We start from the raw sequence: 16,296 nt of genomic DNA, 5'->3' as shown, positions 1-16,296 counted from the left end.
TTGAGTTACGTCGTCTTAATTTTTGGACATTACAGTTTTACTCCTAGACGTAAAATTCCCAATTTTGACTTTTTCTTACTTTCATTTACTCTAGACCATCCCAAATAATTATTTAAGCTTAAATTAAATTTCTCATATTTTTATTTAGCTAAAATTCGGGGCTTTCTATTCATTTCTTAATTATTAATTCGTGGAGCGTTGTGTTCCCGAATTAATTCAAACTTTATTAATAAATTCCCAAATTTTAAACATTGACTTTTTATTTCCTAATTTACCCTTGTGAACCATGAACCACCCCCGTGGACCCACGGTTCAAGCCTTAGACCTTTAAAACCCTAAACCGAACCCTCAAGGACACCCTCGAACCATCTCTAATTTCTTCGAGCCGAGCCCTAGCCACCCTGAGCCAAGCCCTTCCCAGACCATTTATGGACCCTACTGACTAGCCATGACCCCCTTGAACCAGTCCACAGCCCGCTGCAACCCCCGGCATGAAGACAAGGACATCCGCAGTTTCTATCAAGTATGCGCCTAGGACTCCTCTTGCACCAGGACTCCCACCCTCGAGCCACCTCCGACTCCAGCCCCTAGTGAACCCTCTCAGGACCCTAACAGACCTATTTTGGACCCCTGGCCCAGGCGTGATCCCTCCCTGCACACGGCTGCACTCTTGGGTGGCTTGGGAAGAGTTCTAGCTCGCCCCGTGCTCGAGTTATAGCGTGGCTAGTACTCCTCCACACACCCAACCACGTCCCAGCCCAGCCCAGCCCTGGCCAAGCCATGCAATGGTTAGACCCTTACCCGAACCCTTGACATCAAAACATGCAATAAATTGTTCAGGTAGTTATAGTTTCGTGTAACTTCTAAGCCATGCATCTTATGACCTTTAAACTCGTGTAAAAACATTCTTCTATGATCCTTTAACATGGCAGCCCTTTCTCGCAAATATATATCAAGTTTTGGAACATTAAATCATACATTATTCATATATGAATGCATAAAATCGAAAATATTAATAAGGAATTCATGTTTTCATGCAAATGTAATTCAAAACAATAATATGGTGTGATAGATGAGAAAAATATAGTTAAGGTGTGCCTAATTACGCTCGAAAATGAATCGGCGATGCGAAGAACGACGACGTAAAACCTTGGCCGAATTTTTTTCCTAAGAAAACTGATGCTTCCTCTATGCTGATCTTACGTGTGTGCGTGTGTTTTGAGGGGAGGAAAAGAGTTTGTGTGGTTTAGGGGAAGGGGGCGTGTATTTGAAAGGTTTGGGGTAGGGGTTATAGGCTTTAAATAATTGCTAAATGGTGAAGGTGCAATCCCATGCCCATTATCAAGATTAAATAGGCCCACTGAGCCCAATAATGCATATTTAAAATATTTTGTTTAGGAAAGTTCGTGAAATTATTAGTTGAATTCTCAAAAAATTCGTATTTTAGTGGAAAATCAAATACCGTTAAAAATTATGTATCGACATATAAAATCACCCCAAAACACCTCATTTTTGAAAGTTCCATTTAAAATAGACCACACCTTAACCAATTAAAAATAAATAATTAATAAAAATATTTTCCCTTATGTGGTCCCCGGTCTCCGTTCCTCGATCGCGTCTCGAATAACCTTTAAAACATAGTTTTATACATTCTAGTAGAAAACCATCTTTTAAACATGTAAATATGTTTACCATATTTACTAGATGCAATTAAAACAATTTAATTAAAATACATAAAAAATTGATAATCTTACATGCATATGGTTTACATGGACCTTCAAATTTTCGCGACATTATATTATCTTTGTTTTGATCACATCATTAGTAATAAAGAATTATTACACAATAATTTTATTTACTCAAATTTTAAAGAATTTGATTCAAAATCATTAAATTAAAAATTAAAATAACATAAAAAACTTTTGTAATAATCAACTCGGTGCATATAAAAATATTAATTTTTATATTAAATATATTAACTATCATTTTATGTATAAATCAGATTTAACCGTCTTATAATTATAGATCTACGAAATATGTCAAAAATATTACTTTTCATGAGTATTAATTGTATTCGCTCGTCTTAAATATATAAATTTATGTGAAAATCTAGACATACTCTTAAAATAATGATAGTAAGTGTTAGATGTTTAAAATTAGAAAAATATTTAAATTAACGTTATAAAAACATTTAACTATATCGTTGGGAAAAAACATTTAACTATATTCCAAAAATTAAAAAAAATAGAGTTTTTGTACTAAAAGTAATCCGTTATTATTGATATCTACCATAAATATTTATAAATTAATAATATCTTAATTATGAAATGCTATTAATTTAGAGAACAATTAATTAATTGATAAATTAATAATTTATTGTTTTAATTTTTTTTTCTATTTAACAATGTTAAAGAGCTAAAGAAATTTTGGCCGTGGAGGAAGAAGAGGGGGAGAGGGTGGTGGTGGTGGTGGTGGTGGTGGTGGTGGTGGTGCTGCCTTGATTGCTTTTAGGACATGTTCTTCGTCCTCATAGTCCCCACATGTCTACGTCTTTTTCTTAGTATTTCCCACATATCGCACCAATTGATGTTGATGAAAATCGCGAGGGCAGTTGGGACGTCGGATCTTTCATTGGAAGCTCGGGTTTGACCTTCGAAATATGGAAGCACAAACAGGAAAGTTAGAAGAGGGGCAAGAAGGTTGTTCCAGCGTGGTCCCTCCGACGCTCAAGTTAGATAATAGAAAAACAGAGAGAATACCGTGTTTGCTAAGAATGGGTGAATGTATGAATGAATAAACAATGACCGGAACCTGATATTTATAGTAGAAGAGTCCTTATGCGACTGGAATTCTTTGACAACTAAAATGCTGGTATTTGTAGAGTCTTAATTATGTAGGAGTAGGACTCTGGATTCTTATTTGTTGAGTCCTAAATGTGAGAATATGAATTTCCAGCAGTAGCTAGTATTTTGCAGCAACTAGCAATATTCAGCAGCATTGCATTTTGCACTAGCTAGAAATATCCAGCAGTAAGTAGCATTTTGCAGCAGCTAGCAATAATCAGCAGCAGTGTATTTTGCAACAGCTAGCAATAATCAGCAGTAATGCAAAAATTTCAGCAGCTCACAATTCCAGCAGCAGAAGTGTTCAGTAGCGCGAGATCTCAGCAGACAGCTACTGATTCTACTTATGACTTGTAACTGAAGCTTTTAACATGTAATAAAGGCTGTTAATGGCACATTCTGGCATATTATGACTATTAATTGGGAGGCTAACAGTCAGAATTTTTTTCATATAAATAACACCCTCTGTTGGGTGCAATAATTGTCCCTGCTTGGTAGAGCGATCAAACCGTGGTGCTTGAGTTGTTGTGCGGTTTAAAAGATTTGAGTTGCACCATTACCACTAGTTATAGCTATTGGTAAAGCGGTAAGCACTCGGTCCTACAATCGGTATCAGAGCCAAGGTCACGGGTTCGATTCCCGTTGATTGCAAGGAGTGCAATTATTGGGAGGGAGATTGTTGGGTGCAATAATGGTCCCTGCTTGGTAGAGCGATCGAGCCGTGGTGCTTGAGTTGTTGTGCGGTTTAAAAGATTTGAGTTGCACCATTACCACTAGTTATAGCTATTGGTAAAGCGGTAAGCACTCGGTCATACACCCTCAAATATCTGAATTAATGTTACACAAATCCTGAGTTATCACTTGAAATTCGAGCTAAGAGAGTGCCTTTTTTGAGCAGAAAAATACAATAGTGAGAGCAAGCAGATTCCAGACTTCAACCGAAACTTTCTAGCAAATTACAGTAAGTGAGCTTATGTATAAATATCTTGAAACTTGTTTGATAATTTCTGTTTTGAAGCAAAGAATATGTATTTTTGATCTCTGATTTTTAAAAGCAATGAAACTTAGTGAACTAATAGTATGAATATATATTCTGAAACATTCCTGATTACTAAATTATGATTACTGATTACTGGCCTCACCCCATAGAGAAGAGATGTGGGGCCCTTAACTCCTAATCGTTATTACAATGCAATCTGATTAGGGTTTAATTAATCACAGCGGAAAACGGGTTTAAAATTTCTTTACAATGAGCCCAAAATATCTCTTCTGATATTTAAATACTAAAAATAGTATCTAAATTCAAATCATAAACATGCCCACACATAATCAATCACATACAAACATCTCATATCCTCGGGACATGCCCCGGTATATAGATACATATACATATATACTGGGAATCAGACATAAACATAAAACCTCAGCCCAAGCTGTGGCTCCCACCAGAAGTACCCTCTCCGGTCTCCTGATATCCTGGAGTACCTGCCATTGTCCACACACAAAGACAACAACAGCCCCCCTTGGGGGTGAGCAAAGCTCCGTATGAAACAACCACAATATATACCATAAGTATCTAAACAATGATATATGGTATGCAATGCATGTATGTCGTGGAGGTATCAGGTCAAATGCCCATCCACTGAGCACATGTCAGAATCAATCGAATCGCTATCAAATCAAATCAATGCTCGAGCTGGCACACCGGCCGATATGGGAATACACATATGATAGCGTCGACGAAGCGCCATCAATCCAACATCTCATATCCAATCATATGGGGCCACAATTGTCTATGCTTTACGGGTCATATAATACCGGCATAGCGATTGTGTTCACAAACCCCGGAATCCAATCCAATCATATCAGGGTATCCAAGGATCATAGCTCAACGTGCATGTCATGTATCGATGTATGCATAAAATGATGTGTGTTAACAAAACATTTATTTTGTACATCGATACTCAAATCTCAATGTCATGTATGCCACATCAAATCATCAAATAGGCACATAGACACGTATTCCAATCCAATCAATCCAATCAAACCGACATATATCATATAATACAGATACATGTCGTATGTTACCCGGTCGCAACATACCTCAATTCTTCGTTCCAATTGATGTAGCCTGAAGATATTGATATAACACTTTATCTACATCAATAGCATATTCATTCCAATCAATAACATACTCCAAAATCATTAACATGAGTTTCAAATATCATTTGAAACTTCAAAAATTCATATCAAATCCAAATCATATCATAATTCAATTCCGACTTCGAATATAAGTTTATTGTCGGATATTCTACTACATATCAGAAATTCACTTTCAAATACATGTTATTCCAGCACTTTGATATTTAAAGCTGCTGAAACTAGAAGAAAATTACCTCAGTCTAAAGCCCTCAACGCGCAGATAACAAATATATGATTTGTTTTGCGTTTAGACGGCGTTTCAAAGTCGATTTGTAAGAAAGAAATAAAATTTCTCTCGTGTATCTCGAAGTTACTGAGGAAGAAAATGAAAAAAACGAAGACAAAAGCTCGTTCTTATCAATGCACCGCTCTCGCGCTCGGGCGGTAGAATTCTCGCGCCCGAGCGCGAGACATTCTGCCTCCGAGAAACATTTCTGCCGCGCTCGAGCGGTCAAAATTTACCGCTCGGGCGCGGAGTGTTCTGTCCGAGAACACTAGCCCTTTCTTCCTTGGCGCTCGGGCGGTCATTTTCTACCGCCCGGGCGCCACATGTTCTGTACAAATTTTTAGTTTTTGTATTATATTGGCGTCCGGCCTCTCAAATCAAATTCGTACAACATCAATTCATATACAATATTCATTTCTCAATTCCATTGTCGTAATATACATCAATGTATAATCTCACATCAAATTCATGAATTATCGATAATCATATAAGATTTACGATAATACGATACACGGTCCTTACAAGAGAACATATAAGAGACTGATATCAGTATAGCTATGAAATTTACAAACGTTCTCAGTACTTGCTTGCTAAATTTTATGTTCTGATTTCTGTTGTGAAACCTATATTCCCGAATACCGACTCATGTTCTGAAAGTAAGAGTTTCTGTATATTATTTCTGTTACTGTTTCTGTTGAAAATGGTTTTGAAAACTGGGAATAATTCTCGCCCTCGCTTATTGAGTGACGACCACATCACTCACCCATCAAACTCATCTCAGATAAGAACAAGGAAGAAATGTTTGAAGAAGAAGTGCATAATCAGTTCTGGGGCTGGTGAAGAAGATTGTTGTTTCTCAGTTCTAATTTATGTCTGGTTTTACATTTCCACTGTAAAACATTAGTTATTTGAGTTTGTATAAGAAAATGAAATATTCAATATTATGAATAAAAAGACTGGTTTCTGAATTTTTTACTTCTGAAGCTTGTTGTTTTCGAATGTAAATTTGAGAGCAACGCCGGTGTCGACCAACCCCATCCCTGGGGCGTGACACTAAATTTGTTGAACTTTGGATTCTTAAAATTTTATATAAGATTAGATTAAATATCTACAAGCAAATTTTAGATAAGATTAGATTAAATATCTATGAGCTTTATGTCTATGGGCTACACGTTAATATATTTGATTGAGAGCTCCTTGAGGCATGAGCTCGTCTAATACCCAGATTTCTATGGGAGCTCGGCCGAGATCTTCTCAATCGATGTGATAATATTATTTGGGAGGTGAGTCGGCTCGGACCATGATGGGAGGTCGGCTCGGGGAGGTTGACTGCAGTGATGAGTTGATGAAATTATTCTCTAGCTACGGTGAAATGCGTGAGTGTTCATCAAATATCATTTATATGTATGCACAAATAAATATATATATAGCCTTTATTTTCCCCATAAAAATTTGTTCTTTTTTGTGTTGCATCGATTTTATTATTTTAAAGAAAATTAAGTTCATGAATATAGCCTATTATCCAGTTAATTGATTAAGAGTTTGATGGTTTCTGAAAGTGATGCTCATATGAAAGCCAATGGATAGGGAAGAATCAGCCATTTACCGATGTCTACCGAATTAAGTTTCGTCAGATCAGCAATGCCATGTGATGTTAGCTAATAAGTATCCTTGAATATTCACTTGAATGCCTGCGAATCTCTGTGTTTGATAAATGAGTTTGAGGAAGAAAATGTAGCATATGGCAATCTCATTATGCAAATTTTGTACATCGTTTTGAAAATAGATTTGCCAAAAGGAAGTTGGATAAGTCTGTTTTTCTTGGAAATTGATTGCAACTATCTTATGGGCCTCAATTTGAGAGCCTCCTTGATAAAAGAGATAAATTAGAAGGAAGGAGAAAGGAAGTGCTAGCACGATTGAATGTAAGTCTTTAGCAACACAAGATAGCATTTAAGATTTCTTAGTGTGGTGGATTTTTTTATCCAGCTAGCAACTGGAAAGGATTTTCATCTTTTATGAGTATGGCATTGTCAGTTTCTCATCCAGGGCCAAAGGATTCATTTCCAGAAACGTCATCCTTAGCCCTAAGGTACTCTTCTAGACACTGACGAAAATTTTGAGGAATCTTTTATGGCTTTATCATACAAGAAGCATATCATTTTTCCAGGGAAGAAACGGACTTGCAGAGTGTTGTCACGCGACAAACAATCAGATCCCTTTAACAAGGTCAGTATTTAAGTGTTTTCCAATTTCATTAATGATCAAAAGTGTTTCTGCTAAAACATGAACCAAGATGTTAATGATGCTATGGGAATGTAAATTTCGTTGAAGTATTTGCAGCAAACAAAAATATATATAATTGCGAATTTGCTAAATTTTAATTAAAAGAAATATTCCAAAATGATACATTCATGTCAAATGATGCTCTGTTTTTGTTGAATGCTTCTAGTTTAATGATACATCCAAAACGTTAATTGCTTCTCGTTTAACAACATCTGTAAATTGTTATTACATGTTGTTTATGCAAGAAATTTTCATCTATTTGGCAACTCATGATTTTATTCTTTTAAAATAAAATCAATCTTGAGAAACTAGTGTTGATAACTGCCAAGTATCGATCGGTGGAAACGTTGCCCATGTAATTGGAATCATTACTCTATATCATCCTGCCAATGTAATAATCATAATCTCTAGTCTGGAAGGCATCCAATCTCTAATGTAAAATATGTGCCTCATAACTACTTTGAAAGAGCAGTTATTTCATATATGAGCAAAAAGACTGACAGGGGACGCACTCTTTTAAGTTTGAATGAACTGCTGCAAATGGCATGACGTGCTGGCCATAGAGGCATTGATGAAAGGGGTCATACTGTTCTTGTCCAGACTTCATATGAAGGGGCTGGAGAATGTAGTTGAGTTCTCTTTTCTGGACTTGAACCTCTCGTGTCACAGTTTACAGCATCTCTTGGGATGGTGCTAAATCTTCTTGTGGCATCTTTTTAATCTTGTGTACATTGACCAAGTTATTGTGGTGCTATGGAGTTCATGTATCAATGTTCTGCATGGTGCTAAAGTTACACGAAGATCGCCAGAATCTGTTGATGGGGATGTCTCACAATCTAGGCAGACATTGGAAGAAGCAAGGAAGTTACTTGAGCAAAGTTTTGGAAATTATGTTGGCAGCAATGTCATGCTAACTGCAAAGAAGGAGTTTGCCAGAATAAAAAATGAGATACAGATGCCGATTTCAGGAGGAATTAAGGGTATTTCCATTTCTTACGGTTCTTGAATACTTTCTCTGTTGCTTCCAACTATTCAAGAGTATCGTCTTTGATTTTTCCTTATCCTGGATGCACTCATCTCAACTATTTCCTTCCTTCTTATGAAGAAAAACATCTCAGGACTGATTTACAGAAGATGATGGAACTTGAGAGAATTTTTTCTTTGAAGCCTTTACTTGAGGAACTTGGAAGTGAACATTTACCTTTTATGTGCCTGCAGCATACTAATTCAGATGGTCTTCAACATCTAATCCCTGTTGTGTACTTGGGGAAGGTTGATTCTTTAAAAACTTCAAAAGTAAATAATATGGTATTTGGTAAGCTTGACTTTATGCACCCTTCTTCTTCCTCCCTTGCAATTGACTTTGGAAAATGTTACTCACATTTTTTGCTAAATCACTTGGTGCAATCCATCTGTGTGCTGGCATAGTCCAGGAGCCTTTGCATGTGATTACCTGAACATCTTTCCGAAGCACATTTTGTCTGTATTTGCTATATTTTTCATTCTACTAATAATCTCCTTTCATGTTACCTCTTAGTCTCTTCTTGGTCGTGGCTTCTGTTGACTTGAAGATGGTTTAACCATTCAAGAGAACATGACAATTCATCTTGTTGGGTTTGGCATAACTTTATCCCGAGACCAATACCCCAAAGCTCTTTTTCTTAAAGCCTTGGCCTACTAGGGTGTTATATCATATATTTTGTACCCTTATTTGTTTCTCAGCAGCCAAGGCGTGAGAGTGAGACAGAAGGCAGTAGCGATAGATTGAAATAAATCTGTTGTGTGCTCTTCATTATTCTTCTACATTTAGTTTTATTTGCTTGTTGTATGTGACCCCTTCTCTTCTCTTCTTCCTCTATACCCCTAAAGTGATACACGAGAGTGTGTATGAGGTTGGAAGTTGCCTTCAGTTCCTTGTTATGTCTCAATCAGTATCGTTTCTCGCATTGGTTAAGTTTGCCTACTATGTGTGGTGAGCTGTGTGCTTAAGGGCTATTTGCTTAGGGTTGAGTTGGTTATCAGTAACCGGGATTTTGATCGGGAAACCTTTGTGGTCTTCACCTTGGTTTGCTACGTATTTGTAGAGGCCAAAATCAGTTCGTCTGAGCCACGTTATATCCTAACATATCATATTGTATTGTTTCTGGTTTTGGTGAATGTTGCAGGTTGGCCAGCCAACAATAGAAGGTACAGGATGATCGATGGACACCTAACAGTGGTATCAGAGCCATTGATTGCTGCCTGCCTTGTCGTCGTCGTCGATTCTCGAAATCTGAAATTCTTACTCAGGGTTTCGCTCTGGTATATTGGCTGGAACCTCTTTTACTTCTTTAGGAGCGTAACAGCTTGCCGCGGACTTATGTGCTGGGATTTGTTGCTTGTAGAACTCTAGGTTTTATGTGCTTGTTGGTTGTTGTTGTGTTCTCATTTCCGTGGCTAAAAGTTGTTTCCGCTGTGTTTGCTTTGATCTTGTGTGATTTAAATTTTTTCTGTGTGAAAATTTGCTGTTTTTTATTAACTGTTGTGTTTTTTTTTTTTTTTGAAAATTGCTATGACTAGATATAATCTTGAACCTTTTAATGGAAAAACAAAATTTTCAATATGTCAACAGAAAATGAAAGGTATTTTGGTATAACAAAGAGTTTTCAAAGCGATAGACTTGTCATATTCTGAAGCTGAAACTCCTGAAAAAAGGGCTGAAATGGATGGGTTTACTTATTCGTCTATAATTCTGAACTTTTCTGACTATGTGTTAAGAAAAGTTAGTAAACTGAAATTGGCTACAGAACCTTGGGAAAAATTAGAAGAACTTTACACTGAAACTTCGTTGCCCAGTAAATTGTTTTTGCTGAAGAAATTTTTTTTGGTTCAAACTCGACTTAATCAAGGACATTGATGAAAATATTGACGTGTTTACCAAATTAGTTCAAGATATTAAGAAAACAGGAGATAAGAATATTGATTATTACACCACTATTGTTCTTTTAAATGCCATACATGATTCTTACAGTGATGTAAAATCTGCTATTAAAAATGGTAGAGATCAGGTAAGTTCAGAAACTGTCGTGAACAGCCTGAAAAGTAAAGAGATAGATTTAAAAACCAATAAGGGTGATAATAATTCTGGTGAGGTTATGTTTGTTAGAGTAAAGTCTAAAAACAGATTTCAGAATCAAAAACCTTCAAACAACCACAACCAATCTTCTGTTAAAAATAGAGGGAAGAGTAAAGCAAGGTTCAAGTCTAGACCCAAGAATAGAAAATGCTATAATTGTGGTGAAATTGTCATTACATTAAAGAGTGTTCTATGCCCAAGCAAAACCAAACCAAGATTTCAAAAATCAGCATAATGACCTTGCTAATATGGCTTCTGGTAGTGAAAAAATGGGTGATGTTTTTATTGTAACCGAGGTATGTGATGTGTCTATGGTGAATTCTGGGCATTCAAGTTTTTTGTGTGAAAATGAATGACTAGTTGATTCTGTGTGCACTTTCCACATGTCCCCATTTAAAAATTTGTTTTCTAATTATAAAGAAGTGAAGCATGTGTCTGTTTCTATGACAAATGAAAAATTGTGTCAAGTTGCTGGTCTTGGTGATGCATCGCTGAAATTTGATTCTGGTTATGTGTTAACTTTGAAAAATGTTAGGCATGTTCCCAATTTATGTCATTATTTTATTTCATGTGCTGCATTAGAAGAAGATGGTTTACAAGGTTGATGGGGAAATGAGGTTATGAAAATTATGAAAGGGTCTTTAGTGGTTTTCAAAGCTGCCAAAAATAGAAACTTGTATGTTTGTCATGCTGAATGAGAATCTTGTGTGCAAAATTCTATGAATGTTGTCTTAAGTGACAAAACTGATTTGTGGCACAAAATATTAGGTCGCATGAGTTCTGAAGGTCTTGAAAAATTTTGCACAAAGATGGTTATTTTGGTAGTGATAAATGTCTTGTATGTCATTTTGTGATTCTTGTGTTCTTGGTAAACAACCCAGAGTTATGTTTTCAAATTCCCTATTCCCAGACACTCTGTCACTTATGAAATACTTGGGTATTTGCATGCTGATATGTGGGGTCCTGCTAGTGTGCCAACGCATTGTAGAAATCAGTATTTTCTATCTGTTATTGATGATTTTTCAAGAAATATTTGTGTGTTTTTAATAATAATAAAAAAAATCTGATGTGTTTGAGAAGTTTAAAAACTGGAAAAACTTGATTGAAAATCAAACAGGTAAAAATATAAAAATTCTAAAAACTGATAATGGTCTTGAATTTTAGAATCAATTGTTTGACAATTTGTGTGTTGAATCTGGTATTCAAAGACATAGGACAGTCTCTTATACGCATCGGCAAAATTGTGTAGCTGAGCGTATAAATAGAACTTTACTTGAAAGGGTGAGGTGTATGCTTGCAAGTTCTGGTCTTTCAAAAAAGTTCTGAGGTGAAGTTGTTTGCACTGCTGCTTATTTGATAAATAGGTCTTCTTCTGTGCCTTTGAATGGTAAATGTCCAGAATCAATGTGGTCTAGCACACAAATTAATTTTGCAAACTTGAAAGTCTTTGGTTGTTCTGATTTTGTGGATCAGAAAAATGACAAACTTAAACCTAGGTACGTGAAATATGTTTTTCTTGGCTATCCTGATGCGGTTAAGGGATATAGATTGTGGTTAAGGGACCAACTTGGTTTAAACTGTTAATCAGTAGGAATGTTGTTTTCAATGAGTCTGAATTTCTCTGTTTATTTGTTCTTTTACCTATCCCTGAACCTACCATTGTTCCAAACAAGGTGGAGCATTTACTTGGTCGAAGTCTTAATTCTGAAAATGTGCAGAATGTTCCTGATGTGAATGATTTACCTGAAAATCTGTTTGAAACTGCTTTTGATAATCAAGTTGATGCTGACGTGCATGAAGAAATTACTGAAAATATGTCTGAAACTGATCTTAGTGATTTGAATGATTATCAATAGGATATGGATAGATCTAAAAGAAATATTAGGCAGCCACAATGTTTTCATGATTTTCATATGACTTCTCATGCATTTAGTGTGTTTGAGTCAATTGATAATGTTGAACTTAAGTCATATGAAGAAGCTTTAAAATCTAAAAACTCTGTGCAATGGTTAAATGCGATGAATGAAGAAATTAATTCGCTGCATGTTAACAACACTTGGATTCTTGTACATAAACTTGAAAATTGTTCTATTGTGGATTGTAAATGGTTATTTAAGGTCAAAGATGAATGATAATCTGTCAGATTTAAAGCTAGATTAGTGGTTAAGGGCTTTACTTAAAAAGAAAGGATAGACTCTACTGAAATATTTTCTCATGTTGTAAATTTTACTATTGTGAGAATTTTGCTTGCCCTTGTTGCTTACTTTGATTGGGAGTTGAAACACTTAGATGTTAAAACTGCTTTTTTACATGGTGAACTTGATGAAAAAAAATTTAGGAGGCAACCTGATGGTTTTGTTGATTCTAAGTATCCTGATCATGTTTGTTTGCTAAAGAAATATTTGTATGGATTGAACAATCTTCTAAGAAATGGAACAAAAAGTTTGATGAATGCATGCTCTCTATGGATTTTACTAGAAGTAAATTTCAAACACCATGCTAAAGTTTTTGTTTTCTTACTTATCTATGTGGATGATATGATATTGATTAGTTGTTGTTTGAAAACTATTGATCATGTCAAAAATTGTTTGAGTATTAAATTTGATATGAAATTCCTAGGAGATGCTAAACGTATTCTTGGCATGAACATTTATAGGGATAGAAAACGTTCCGTCATTTTGTTGAATCAGGATACTTATGTTAAGAAAGTTTTGAGTGAATTTTCCATGTCAAATGCAAAATCAGTCAATGTACTTTTAGTTGGTCATTTTGTTTTAAGTAAAGATCAATCTCCTAAAACTGATTTTGATGTTAAAAACATAAAGACTGTGTCATACTCAAATGTTATAGGTTCAGTCATGTATTTAATGGTTAGCACGAGGCCTGCTATTGAATATTCTGTGAGTTGTTTGAGTTGAAATATGTCTAATCCTGGTGTTTACCATTGGCAAGCTGTCAAATGGTTTTTGAGATATCTGAATGGTTATGTGAAGCATGGTTTAAAATTTTCAAAATATGATGTTTGTGTTAAATTGATTGGATATGTAGATTATAACTATGCAAATGATAGGGGCAATAGAAAATCAATATCTTCTTATGTGTTTACATTGTGTGGTGCTTGTATTAGCTGTAAATCCCAATTACAACACACTGTTGCTCTTTCAACCACTGAATCTGAGTATGTTGCTGTCACTGATGCTTTAAAAAAATCTATTTAGTTGAAAGGTCTTATTTCTGAAATTGGTTTTTTTGAAGGTGAAGTTGTAGTATTTTCTGATAGCCAGTCTGGTATACAACTGTGTAAGAATCTTATTTTTCATGATAGAACTAAACATATTGATGTTAGATTCGATGTGGTTGCAAAAGACATAGTCTATCTTGAAAATTTCCTTCTCAATTCAATAATGCTGATATGAGAACTAAGTGTTTGTCTGTTGAAAAATTCAAATCTTGTTTAAAAATTTTAAATTTTGATACTTCTGACTGATGTGTTCGGTTTATGTTTTTCTATGTAGCTTACTTGGTGTTTGCTATAAATTGAAATCTGTTGTGTGCTCTTCATTCTTCTTCTACGTGTAGTGCTCTTTGCTTGTTGTATGTGAGCCCTTCTCTTCTCTTCTTCCTCTATACCCCTAAAGTGATACACGAGAGTGTGTGTGAGATTGGAAGTTGCCTTTGGTTCCTTGTGCTGTCTCGATCATTATCATTTTTCACATTGGTTAATTTTGCCTACTGTGTGCTTAGGGGCTATTTGCTCAGGGATGAGTTGGTTATCAGTAACCGAGGTTTTGATCAGGAAACTTTTGTGGTCTTCGTCTTGGTTTGCTGTGTATTTGGAGAGGCCAAAATCAATTCGTCTGAGCCTCGTTTTATCCTAACATATCATATTGTATTGTTTCTATTTTTGGTGAATGTTGCAGTTGGCCAGCCAGCTATGGAAGGTACGGGATGACCGATGGACACCTAACACATGTCAATTTTTGTTTTTTTTGGGCACTGAATTGTCATGTTCTCTTGAATGGCATGGAGTTGATCACATAGAAGTGGGCCAAAGCAGTCTATCGAAGTGGATTTCCTAATGTTGCCCTGGCTAAAGGCGACGCTTTGGTGCGTGAAATAATGACGCTTCTGCTTGATAAGGAATAGATTCAGTGGCAAAGGGTTGCAGAATCCAAGTTTGGTGGTCTTTGGAGATGGAAGGTTCTCTTGAGACGTGGTCCTTGAGTTTGAATGTATCAGTCTTGAGTAGTCTTTCCGAAGATGATCATGTAAATCCAACATCTTACGAAATTAATCTAACAAAGCATAGTTTTTTGGACTTGAAATGTAGCAGCATGCTATGAGACAGAACAACTTTTTACTCAACTTTCATTTGTCCACACCTCGGTTCAGCTTTCCCCTCCTCTCTTCAATGTGCTCCGAAGCATTTGATTTTTATCACTACAAATATACATTGATTGTAGTAATTATATTATTTCAAAAATAAAATATAACTCTTATGTTAATTTTATCGAATCATCCATCTTTATATTACCATTAAATGTTTTATCATTTTAATTTTCTCTCTACATGTTTTTTTTTAATAATTTTAGTAGAAGATTTATGCAAAAAAGGAAGAAGATTTAACAAGAAGATTTATGCAAAAAAAAAAATTATATATCAAACAATCAAGATTTAATTTCCCCTCCTCCATTAAATGTTTTATCATTTTAATTTTATTTAACAAGAAGATTTATGCAAAAAAAAAATTAATTATACATACAATAGTATAATAACATGATAAGTATAGTATAATATGATAATATGAAGTTTAATACTAACATTTTTTAAAATAAGAATTTAAAGTAAAGATTTTAATAAATTATTTATAAGAATTTATATCAATAATTATGAATGCTAATATTTTAATAATATCATAAAATATGAATCTCTTAGAAAAATAAAGTTAGTTATGATAAAGAAATTTAAATATTTGGGTATCATTTTAAAAAAAATTATATATCAGACAAATTTATAAATTCAATAAACAAAATTTGGTAGTATTTGAAACGTCTACTAAGAATGTTTAATATTTAAATATTAACGGTTTAAAGGTCAACCTGACCCTGGTTCTCAAGAACAGTATAACTGAAATCAAAAATAAAATATTTTATTGATTTCAGTTCAAAAATCAACTCATAACATATAAATTTTAACGCATAATTGTTAAAAAATTAGCTTAATTGTCTCATATATTGTATATATATTTTATTTGATAAAAAAAAATGAATCATAGTAAAGGCTCGATGAAAATATAAATTATATATTTTTTAAATAATTTTTCATTAGCTAGTGTATATGAAATTACTCGATTATAAAGAAAAAAGTATATATTCGTATCTATTTTTTCTATCAAGTGAGATAAGAACTATTTATTTATATATATATATATATATATATATATATATATATATATATATATATATAATTTTGATTTTGATTTTGATTTTAAAATATAATAAAATTTCAAAAAATATATGGAAAAAATTATCAATAACAAATGTATATATTATAAGTATAATTATTTTATTGAATTGTATAATTAAAAAATTACATATGTTTGATCGTCAAAATCAATCATCAAT

The 16,296-nt window shown here is 34.4% G+C and overlaps 1 long non-coding RNA gene across 3 annotated transcripts; it reads left to right on the top strand.

The window, feature by feature from the left end:
• The first annotated feature begins 6,463 nt into the window (after positions 1–6,463).
• Positions 6,464–15,090, top strand: LOC140802926 (uncharacterized). Of its 3 annotated transcripts, none has more exons than XR_012111721.1 (3): positions 6,464–6,647; positions 6,831–7,363; positions 7,442–15,090. It is a non-coding gene; the product is annotated as an uncharacterized lncRNA (long non-coding RNA). The 3 variants fall into 3 exon arrangements; XR_012111723.1 differs by having other exon boundaries at positions 6,464–7,363; positions 7,442–7,500; positions 8,079–15,090; XR_012111722.1 differs by having other exon boundaries at positions 6,464–7,363; positions 7,442–8,537; positions 8,663–15,090.
• Positions 15,091–16,296: the final 1,206 nt, after the last annotated feature.

This window comes from Primulina eburnea, chromosome 1, assembly GCF_022965805.1.
Source record: "Primulina eburnea isolate SZY01 chromosome 1, ASM2296580v1, whole genome shotgun sequence".
In the NCBI taxonomy this organism is placed as follows: domain Eukaryota; kingdom Viridiplantae; phylum Streptophyta; class Magnoliopsida; order Lamiales; family Gesneriaceae; genus Primulina; species Primulina eburnea.
This window is presented reverse-complemented; position numbering and strand designations above follow the sequence as displayed.